Source organism: Canis lupus, chromosome 27, assembly GCF_011100685.1.
Source record: "Canis lupus familiaris isolate Mischka breed German Shepherd chromosome 27, alternate assembly UU_Cfam_GSD_1.0, whole genome shotgun sequence".
In the NCBI taxonomy this organism is placed as follows: domain Eukaryota; kingdom Metazoa; phylum Chordata; class Mammalia; order Carnivora; family Canidae; genus Canis; species Canis lupus.
The window spans coordinates 8,649,934-8,660,974 of record NC_049248.1 but is presented as its reverse complement, the minus strand read 5'-3'; positions in this window follow the sequence as shown (position 1 = coordinate 8,660,974).

Here is an 11,041-nt window from a genome sequence, read left to right as displayed (position 1 = left end):
CAGAGAGAGATGCATAGACGCAGGCAGAGGGAGAAGCAGGCTCCATGCAGGGAGCCCGACGTGGTACTCGATCCCAGGTCTCCAGGATCACACTCCCGGCTGCAGGTGGCGCTAAACCGCGGCGCCACCGGGGCTGCCCAGTGTATATAATTCTATTAAGTATATTCTCTTTTTTTACCTAGTATTTTGAAACATTGAATAATGAAGATTTCAGAAAGCACAAATACTAAGCATACAATAGATAGTATTGTCATAAGTGTGCATATATACACATTATATATATATACATATATATATAAAATAATTCATTCCCATGTTAAAAAGATTTTTAAATATAGAAGGATTAAGATGAAAATGAAAATTTCCAAAACACCTCCTATTTTTGCTCCCTGGAGGTAATCTTCATAAGTATAAACGCAATTTCATTACACATGTTGTCTTATGCTTTTCCTATTTATCTTTTCATATCAGGACATAGTAGTCTACATCATACTCTTTACATTGCTCCATATTATCCTATTTGATAAATTATTCCTTTGTTGATAGTCTGTTTTTATCAACTTTTTTGAAAAAGCTTATTTATTTGTTTTATATATAGAGAGCTTAAACATGAGCAAGGGGAGAGGCAAAGGGGGAGGGAAAGGGAAAGAGAATCTCAAGCAGATTCACCCCTGAGTCTGAGTCTGAGTCTGAGTGACTGAGTCACCTGGGTGCCCTGTTTTTATCAACTTTTAAAGCTGTTACAAACAATGCTCCAATGAGTGTACTCTTGTATTTTACACATCTATGAATATTTCTGTAGAATAGGTCCTAGAGTTATATTTGCTATAACTAAGAATATGTGCATTTACATTTTTGAAAAATATATAATTTCCTACTAAAGAGATTCCATCAATTTATACTTTCAGTAACAGAGGTGAGAGCCTCTTTTCTACTTGCAAAAGGTCAGGTCTTTTTCATTAAGTTTAGTATCATAAACATGTACTCTAATTCTACTATAGACAGTATGTTTTGTACTGTAGGAGATACAGAAGCAATGAGATGTACATCATTTATGGCATATTAAGGGCTGCTGGGAAGTTCCCAATGTGCCCTGCAAACATAGAAGAGAGAAGGCTAATTCTTACTGAAGCAAACAGATTCACTGAACAGGTGACACTTGAGCTGGGCCTTAAAGATGGATAGAAATTTTATAGGCCTTAAGTAGTGCAGAAAAAGTAGCAGTTTATCTGTCTCTCTGTCCTACTAGGCCATGACTTTGTTTCCTGTGTCCAGTGCCTGCTACATTCTTGATATAACACACATTTAGGGCATGAATGAATGGATGGATGGAAATGTTGAAAAAGATGTTGACTTTTCAATATAACTCAAAGAGGGGATCCCTGGGTGGCTCAGCGGTTTAGCGCCTGCCTTCTGCCCAGGGCGTGGTTCTGGAGTTCCCGGATCAAGTCCCATGTTGAGCTCCCTGCATGGAGCCTGCTTCTTCCTCTGCCTATGTCTCTGCCTCTCTCTCTCTCTCTCTCTCTGTGTCTTTCATGAATAAATAAATAAATAAAATAAAAAAAACAATATAACTCAAAGAATTAAGAGTCTTCAAAGTTGTCTCTCAAAAAAAAAAAAAAAAGAAAAGAAAAAATCAAGTTGTTTCTCAAGTGGATTCAGTTTTACTGATTCCTGTCTTTCTAAAGATTGTTAAGCAATTAAAACCAGAGAACTTCCATTTGTGATCCTTAGATTTCAGATCAGGAAGGAAATTATTGAAAACATCTCAAAAGTAGTACTCTTGTTTCTGGATGACTTCCGTCTCTTCTTATAAAGTACTAGTTGTTTTGTGGTACAATGTTGAAAATTTGGGGAGATTTAGGTGGTTATCTTCTGTATTGTTCCTTTTTAAAAAATATTTTATTTATTTGAGAGATTGAGAGAGAAAGCACGAGCTGGAGAAGGGGCAAAGAGATGGGGATAAGTAGACTCCACGCTGAGTGTGGAACCCAACACAGGGCTCCATGCAGACTTGATTCCAAGACCCTGAGACCATGACCTGAGCTGAAATAAAGACGTGGATGCTTAACCAACTAAACCACTCAGCCACCCCACATTTTGATCCTTTGGAATATCTAATTATAAATGTCTAAGCAGAGATTAGATGCCCTAGAATGAAATTTTGAATACATTTTACAGTCATTCATATTACACTTGTTATGAGCTACTGGTTAATTCTACATTTTCATCAATGGCAATTTGTATTGACCTGGCCAAATTTAAAACTTTGGAATCATAGAATCGCTAGCCTGTTTTGTCTGAGAGAATTAAATATAAATGGACAACAAAGTTTCTGTCCTTAAGGACTTTGATGAAAACCGAGTTTGGATCCCAGCTCTGCCATTTCATTGTGGGACTGTATAGAAATTATTTAAACTCTGTGTTTTCATTTCCTCCACTGCAAAAAGGGGATTACATCTGATTTTATCTATTGAACTTAAGCCCATTCCCATCCTTCCTTATTATCTCTCTATTGGAAGCCTGGGTACCACATTTCCTAGGCCTTCTCTCTAGTGGAATCTCAGTAGGCTCTGCCAGAAGGGCATGTTCATGTACTATTAGACAGTGAAAGTTAAAGGGAATCATTGCATTTGATTCTGGAACTTCATTTGTTCACAACAATTGCAAATCTGTTCGTTTTTTTATTTAACTTATTGAATTTATTAAATAATCTCTAAGCCCAACATGGGGCTCGAACTCACAACCAGGAGATCAAGAGCTGCATGCACCACTGACTCAGCCAGCCAGGCACCCAGGATTGCAAATCTATTTTATTTTATTTATTTTATTTTATTTTTTATTTATTTTTTGAGAGAGAGAGAGTGCACAGCTGTACACCATGTGTGAGTGAGGGTAGGGGTGCAGAAGGAGAGGGAGAGAGAGAATCTTAAGCAGCCTCCATGCCCAGCATGGAGCCTGTCATGGGTTCCATCTCACAACCCTGTGATCATGACCTGAGCCGAAATCAAGTTGGCCACTTCACTGACTGAGCCACCAGGTGCTTTGCAAATCTTATCTTATCTTATCTTATTTTATTTTATTTTATTATTTTATTTTTTAAGATTTTATTTATTTATTTATTCACGAGAGACTGAGAGATTGGCAGAGACACAGGCAGAGGGAGAAGCAGGCTCCATGAAGGGAGCCTGATGCGGGACTTGATCCCAGGACCCTGGGATCATGCCCTAAGCCGAAGGCAGAGACTCAACCACTGAGCCACTCAGGTGTCCCTGCAAATCTATTTTAAAAGTAAAAGAACAAAAATGGTAAAATAGACTAAACATTAAAACAATATATATGAAACTACATTAGACACACACATACACAAAAGGAGAGTGATTGAAAGAGGAGTCCTTGAGCTCCTGGCTCCTGTAGCAGCAGAACAACTCTGGTGACTTGCAGTGGAGATGGGATGTGTGGCCATGGCAGCTGCTGGCCCCTGTGGGCTCGAGCTGGATTACTGGTTCTAGCAGCAGCTTCAGGCTATGAGTTTTGGATGCCCATTATGCAGCAGCAAAAGCCTGCAGCCTCAAAGACAAGTGCATTCTTGCCCATTCTGGGTGACACCCTTCTCCCGTTCTCTGAAAGCAGTTTCCTGAGGTTATAGCATCTCCTCTCCTTTTATTCCTCTAGTCCTTCCAACATTTTTATAGCCAAATCCTTATATTAAATACCCCATATGACATACCTATAATGGTTTCGATTTTCCTGACTGGGCAATAACTGATTTTGGGGAATATTCATTGTACTCCTACAATTGTTAGGAGTAAATGAATACATACAAAGCACTTGAAAGAGTGCTAGCACAGAAGCACTCAATACATGTTAGCAATTAATTTTTAATGTTAGCAATTATTATGCCAAAAATTTATGTAGCATCCAGTTGCCTATTTTATCACAACCATTCTCCCATCTTGGACTTCTAACAAGTAATTTATGGAATGTGCTTTTTTTTTGGTTTGTTATAAAGCTTTTATTTATTTATTTTAGAGGGAGAGACAAAGGGAGTGAGATAGTGAGAGTGCAAGAGCAGGGAGAAGCAGACTCCCCATTGTGCAGGGAGCCTGATTCAGAGCTCAATCCCAGGACGCTGGGATCATGACCTGAGGCAAAGGCAGACGCTTAGCCCACTGAGCCACCCAGTCGCTCCAGAATGTTCTTTTCCTATTCTTAAGTCGTGTCCTTTCTGTCAAATCAAATCCTAACCTGTGGCCCACAAGGATGTGGATTAGATGTACTCTCTTCTTCTTTCAGTTTAAGTGTCTAATTACACACATAGTTATAGTAGAACCAAGTAGGAATACAAATTGAAGATAAAGTCCACACAGAGATGAAAGCAATTCAGTTGAAAAGTAAGTAAAACGAAGCAAAAAAACCTGTTAATTTCAACAAAATAACAAGTATCTGATGCACATATGCCTGAATCTTGAAAGAAATCAGTCAAATTTGGCAAGATACATCTATCATTCAGATCTGATTGGTTCAAAGAAAATTAAATGTTTCTTCTATTGATTTATTGGTTATTATTTTTCTATTACAATATATACTAAGATAGCCAAGGGAGGGAGATTGAAGGGGAAGGAAACTGCATGCAGTCACATTTTCCACAAACACTCTTCGGGGCTTTAGTTCTGTGAAACTGAAAGCGGTCAAGAGGACAAGCCTCTGGTTTGTGCTTATCTAATCTGATGAGAAGCCATAAGATAGTGCTCATAAGTGGAAGTCTACATAATTAAGTCTACATAATTTTTTTGAGTAGATTTTCGTGGATTTTGTAGGTTAGCTATCCTACTTGGGCATTTTTAAAAAATGTCTTCTCCATTCCCTTTCTTCTTCCTCTTTTCTTCCGCATTTCATTTTCACTGAAATGCAGGCAACAGAAGGCATGGCTACTACATTGGGGAACCACCAGCGTTCCCCTCTGGGTAGGGAAAAAAACCCGAGTTCTCCCTTTTTCTGTGTGTCTCCCCCACACAGCTGACATTCACCTCTGAACTTCTGGTCACCATATGTGCAGGTTGTTGTTTTTTTTCTTCTTACATCAAACAATTCTGTGAGACTAGCTGGTGTCAAATTCACTCATTTCTGACATGACCTACCTGAAGATGATGTTATATCCCACGGATTAAGGGCTGAGTCCTACAAGACTGCTCTTCACTCCAGGTGCCAATAGCAAGTAGTAGTTCCCAGATTACTCACAACTTCTGTTCTTCTTGGCCACAAATAGAATGTTCCCATGACCTCCTCCCCATTAGATTACATTGTTTACTAGAGTGGCTCACTAAACTTAGGGCAACACTTATTTATGTCTATTAGTTTATTGAAGAATAAAATAAAGTCTATCTATTTACAGCTAGATGAAGAGATCCATAGGTGAGAACCCTACCAAGTACAGAAGTGCAGGAGCTTTTTCCCCTGAGGAGGTGGGGTAGGTCATCCTGCCTGTGTGGATGTGTACACCAAACTGGAAACTCTTTAAATCTCATATTTTTGGGATTTTTATGGAGTTTACCTCACACAAGTATAATAAATTATTATTACTCTCCTACCTTCTCAAGAGAATGGGGGATGGAGTTGAAAATTTCAAGTTTCTAATCATGGCTTTATCTCTCCAGATCCCTCATCCAGGAGCCATCTGGCGCCTACCAGAGCAGCCTCATAAGATCAAAGACACTCTTATCCCACAGCAAATTATGAGAGTTTCAGGACCCCTGTGTCAGGAATCAGGTTCAAAGACCAAATATATACACGTTCTCCTAATGCTCTTATCACTTAGAAATTTACAAGGGTTTTAGGAGCTCTATGTACAGAACTGAGGGCAGACATCAAGATATAGATTTCTCATTATAAATCACAATATCACATGTGGCCATTTCAGATGAAATGTTCCTTATATATTTGCCATATTTGCCAGCCATTGAGGGGAAAATAATGTTAATGGTAACTCATTTTAGTTACTATGTTCTTTGTTGTGTAGCTTCTGAAATGCTGAAAATAAATGTTAGTGCTTATCTTTACCTACACAAACATGATAGTTCTTATTTCAAATGTAAATTAGTATCAATAATAGTAATAACTTACACACTGAGAGCTTATCTACCAGACATTGTGCTAAGAACTTCATTGGTTGCATATTATTTAGCTCTCCCAACTCCCCAGTGATGAGATATGTACTAATATTAGTATTTTATTGTCAAAAAGGACACTGAATTGTAAACAGGCTAATGAGTTATCCTCATTAATACCACTATGTAAATGGCAGAATTAGAACCAGACTGCTGGCCTCCAGAGCTATCATTTTAGCACCACACGCCCACAAGGATACTCTATTTTCTCAGTATTCGTGATAGTTTATGCTCCATAAAGTCATAAAGAACACTGAATTAGCAGATACTGAACCACTGCTACTAGGGGAAATACAGATTCAGGTCCTGCCATTTGGTCATAGCATTTTAGTCAACTGATCACTATATGGTTGACCCTTGAACAAAATGAGAGTTAAGAGTGCTGACCCCCCACGTATTTGAAAATTCATATATAATTTGATTTGATCCCCCCTACGCTTAACTATGAATAGTCTACCATGGACGAGAAGCCTTACCAAAAATAGTTGATTAGCACACATTTTGTATGTTATGTGTATTATATGCTGTATTCTTACAATAAAGTAAGGTAGAGAAGAGAAAATGTTAAGAAAATCACAATGATGAGAAAATAAATTTGTAGTACTGTACTATATTTATTTTTTAAAAATCCCACTATAAGTGGACCTGAGCAATTCAAACCTGTGTTGCTCAAGGGTCGACTGTATAAATTTGTTTTATGTGTGTTTCTGTTTAAAGAAACCTTATTTAATGTACATAATTGACACTGACTTCTCTACCAGCAGCACTATAACTCATTCCTGAATGAAATTTGTTTAACACACATATTTTCTTTGTAAGGCACATCATAGACTTCTTGCACTTAGGAACATAACACAGCACTTTTGCACTATGCTTGAGGGCCATTTTAAACAGAAAAATCACCAAGAAAAAGCACAAAAATGCAAAAATCTTGGTATTAAATAGACTGCAAAGGGCACTTGTTTAAAATATGAGAGCACAACACTACCTTGTTCAACCTCAGCTGTGTATGTGCATTTCCAGTGAGTCAAGTTTGTGGTTACTCTGTGCATGTCCAAGAGTGACTATGGAAAGTTTGGGGAATATTGATCTTGGGGTTAAAAATAAATTTAAGCAAATAAGCAAATTCACAAACATGGAATTCACGAATAATGGGGATCTACTGGAATTGCTAAAAGTCTTGCGTATTCTGCCCATTAACTGGTTGGAGAAGTTGGAGGGAGAAGAAAAAATTACTGGGGCAAGGTGCCTGGGTAGCTAAGTTGGTTAAGCATCCAACTCTTGATTTTGGCTCAGGTTGTGATCTCAGGGTTGTGAGCTTAAGCCCTGTGTTGGGCTCACGCTAAGCGTGGAGCCTGCTTGGATTCTCTCTGTCCCACCCTCCCTCTTTTTGCTCCCTCTCTTAAAAAAAAAAAAAAATGCTGAGAGAGTTGCATGCTGGTTAAGGACCTGGTCTTAGAGACATTTAAATCTATGTTTGGGGATCCCTGGGTGGCTCAGCGGTTTAGCGCCTGCCTTTGGCCCAGGGTGTGATCCTGGAGTCACAGGATTGAGTCCCACATTGGGCTCCTGTTGGGAGCCTGCTTCTCTGCCTCTCTCTCTCTCTGTGTGTCTCTCATAAATAAATAAAATCTTAAAAAAAAAATCTATGTTTGCCAGTTGTGACAGTAGACACAGATTAAGTAACTTCACTTAATCACACTATGTCCGTTTCTTTGCTTGTAAAACAGGCTGCATAATAATAGTACCTGTCTGTTGTGAGGATTAATGACATAAAGCACATAAACATATAAATAGTACTCAGGACTCAAGAAATGTTACTCATTACTATAATTCAACCTAACACACAGTATTACTAATATTACATGCAAAAATTTAAATATAAATTTTAGGCAGCTATTGTGTTGGTATCAGACATGTAAGGTTTTCTTTTCCTGATATTTAGATATTAAATGAGCAAATCAATAGATCTTTCAATATCTCAGCATATTTTTAATGAAAACGGGGATAATGCTGCCAACCAGCTGACCAGCCAAGGCCATTGTGAGAGATAAATGACATAATGTATGTGAAAGTATTTTGTAATTATTTAAAAAAAGATTTATTTATTTGAGAGAGAGAGAGATAGCATGAGAGCAGGAGGAGAGGCAGAGGGAGAGAATCCTCAAGCAGACTCCCTGCTGAGTAAGGAGCCCAAGGCCCGATGCCATGACCCTGAGATCATGACCTGAGCCGAAATCGAGTCAGATGCTTAACAGACTGAGCCACCCAGGCAATTGCATTTTATAATTTTAAAGGTGCTATATATCAGTTAATACCATTGTCATTGTTATACAAAATGTTTATTGTTGAAATCAATAACAGCTTTTTCCCATTTCACCTTTTAAATGTTACTGTGAGGACAGCCTTGGTGGCTCGGCAGAGCCTGCTTCTCCCTCTGCCTGTGTCTCTGCCCCTCTCTCTTTCTCTGTGTCTCTCATTAATAAATAAATAAAATCTTTAAAAAAATGTTACTGTGAGGTATATATTACATTTGGAAGATTCTGTAATGAATATGTACATTTTAAATAATAATGAAATAACTACTGTGAGTTTATCATCCAATTTTTTTCACCGTTTTAAAAGTAGAACACTACCAGTATCACTCAATCTTTGTGTCTACTCTAATCTTCCTCCTCCTCTCCTTACCCCCGATATCCACAATTGAGAATTTAGTGTTTATTATTTCCCTTCATTTTGAAAATGGCTTTGCCTTCTTTTTTTTTTTATTTAAAGATTTTATTTATTTATTCATGAGAGACAGAGAAAGAGAGAGAGAGGCAGACATAGGCAGAGGGAGAAGCAGGCTCCATGCAGGGAGCCCGATGTGGGACTCGATCCCAGAACTCTGGAATCACACCCTGAGCCAAAGGCAGATGCTCAACTGCTGAGCCACCCGGGCCTCCCATGACTTTGCTTTCTAGATGTATATCCCAGAACCATAAAATTTTGGATTTGTTTGCTTTTTAATATTGTCCAAATGGACAATCTTGTTATTTCTTTTGTTAACTTAACTTTTCCCCCAATCAACATTATGTTTTTGTGATCTATCCCTTTTTTTTAAACGTTTTTTTTTAATTTTTTTTTCAATTTTCATTTATTTATGATAGAGAGAGAGAGAGAGAGAGAGGCAGAGACATAGGCAGAGGGATAAGCAGGCTCCATGCACCGGGATGCCCGATGTGGGATTCGATCCTAGGTCTCCAGGATCGCGCCCTGGGCCAAAGGCAGGCGCCAAACCGCTGCGCCACCCAGGGATCCCGATCTATCCCTTTTGATGCACATAGCGAGTAGGTCATTCATGTTCACTGTCTACATTAATCTATTATGTGAATATACTCCAGTTGATTTGTTCTAATGATGGACATTTATTTCCAATGTCTTGATGTCATAAATGGTAAGCAATGTTGTGATAATATACTTGTGCATTTTTCCTAATAACATCCAGCCCCTTTTTGTATGTTTGTACCTGGTGTACAAATGCAGGAGTTGCTTACTTCAATGGAGGCATCCCGGTACAAGCTGTTACTATTAACAGCCAAACTCCCACCTGTTCCATTGCTCCACATTCTCTTTTTTTTTTTTTTTTTAAGATTTTGTTTATTTATTCATGAGAGACACACACAGAAGCAGAGACACAGGCAGAGGGAGAAGCAGGCTCCATGTAGGGAGACTGATGTGGGACTCGATCCCTAGTCTCCAAGATCACAACTTGGGCCGAAGGCGGCGCTAAACCACTGAGCCACCTGGGCTGCCGCATTGCCCCACATTCTTGCCAACATTAGATATGGACCAGTTTAAAAAATTTTTGTCTATCTGTGTTGTGAGAAGTGTTTTCCGAAACTCTTCACTAAATAAGGAGATTATTCTGGAAATCAAGTATTTCCTTAGAAAACCATCTACAGACTCTAGTAACTATATAAGGAAATAGGAATTGCTTCTGTTGGATTTACATTTGGTGGTGCAGTATAAGATGACAGAGTTGGGAGGAAGATCAGACATATTTAGCTGTCGTGTCTGATCCTTTTCCTAATTACATCCCACAGCTGCCACATGCCTCATGTCCTTGAGATGGAGCAGAGATTCTCCAAGGATGACTTATTGTGCCAAACCTCCCTGGGACCAAATCATTATTCATGTTCCTTTAGCTGTTTAAGGCTTGAACACCTAGGAAGAAACATATTTTTCTTAAGTCAGAAAAAAGAATCATAACTCAAGAGTTCTCATCTAGAACTTCAAGTGTCTTCAAGGGAGACTAATCCTTTGTTTTTTAGGGTTGTAGGACCTGGTAGAGTTTTCTCCACAAATGCTAAGGTGGCTTTGACCTTAAATTCTGTAATTCTAGTACTTGCTAAGTTGTTTCCCCCTTTAGGCCCCTAGGTCACTATCATTCTAAATGTAGATACTGATTTGAAACACCATGTGCCAGGCATGTCTCATGTGTTAGGGATACTGGGTAAATCAAGTGGACAAAGTTAGAATTCATTACCTCTCAAGTTTAGAGCTTGTCAAATTCACAAATGTGCCAGTTTAACCTGACACAGTAGCTGTAGCACCATACTGGGAAGCAAGGAGCAGGAAGAGGTAGATTTAGGCCTCTAACTGACTGACTTTATTTACTGTTTAGCTGAAATATCATGAAATCATCATAAAACCATTATAGTGTTTCTTTTAAAAATGTTCATATCTGAACTATACAACTAATAGGGTGCTCATTGCAGAGATCAAATGCAGACATGTTTAAAGTAAAAATAAAAATTCTTTTTCTACCTCTCCTCTTTTCAAGTCCATTTCCCAAAAGGTGATTGCTATTAAATGTATCTCTCTCAAAGTTT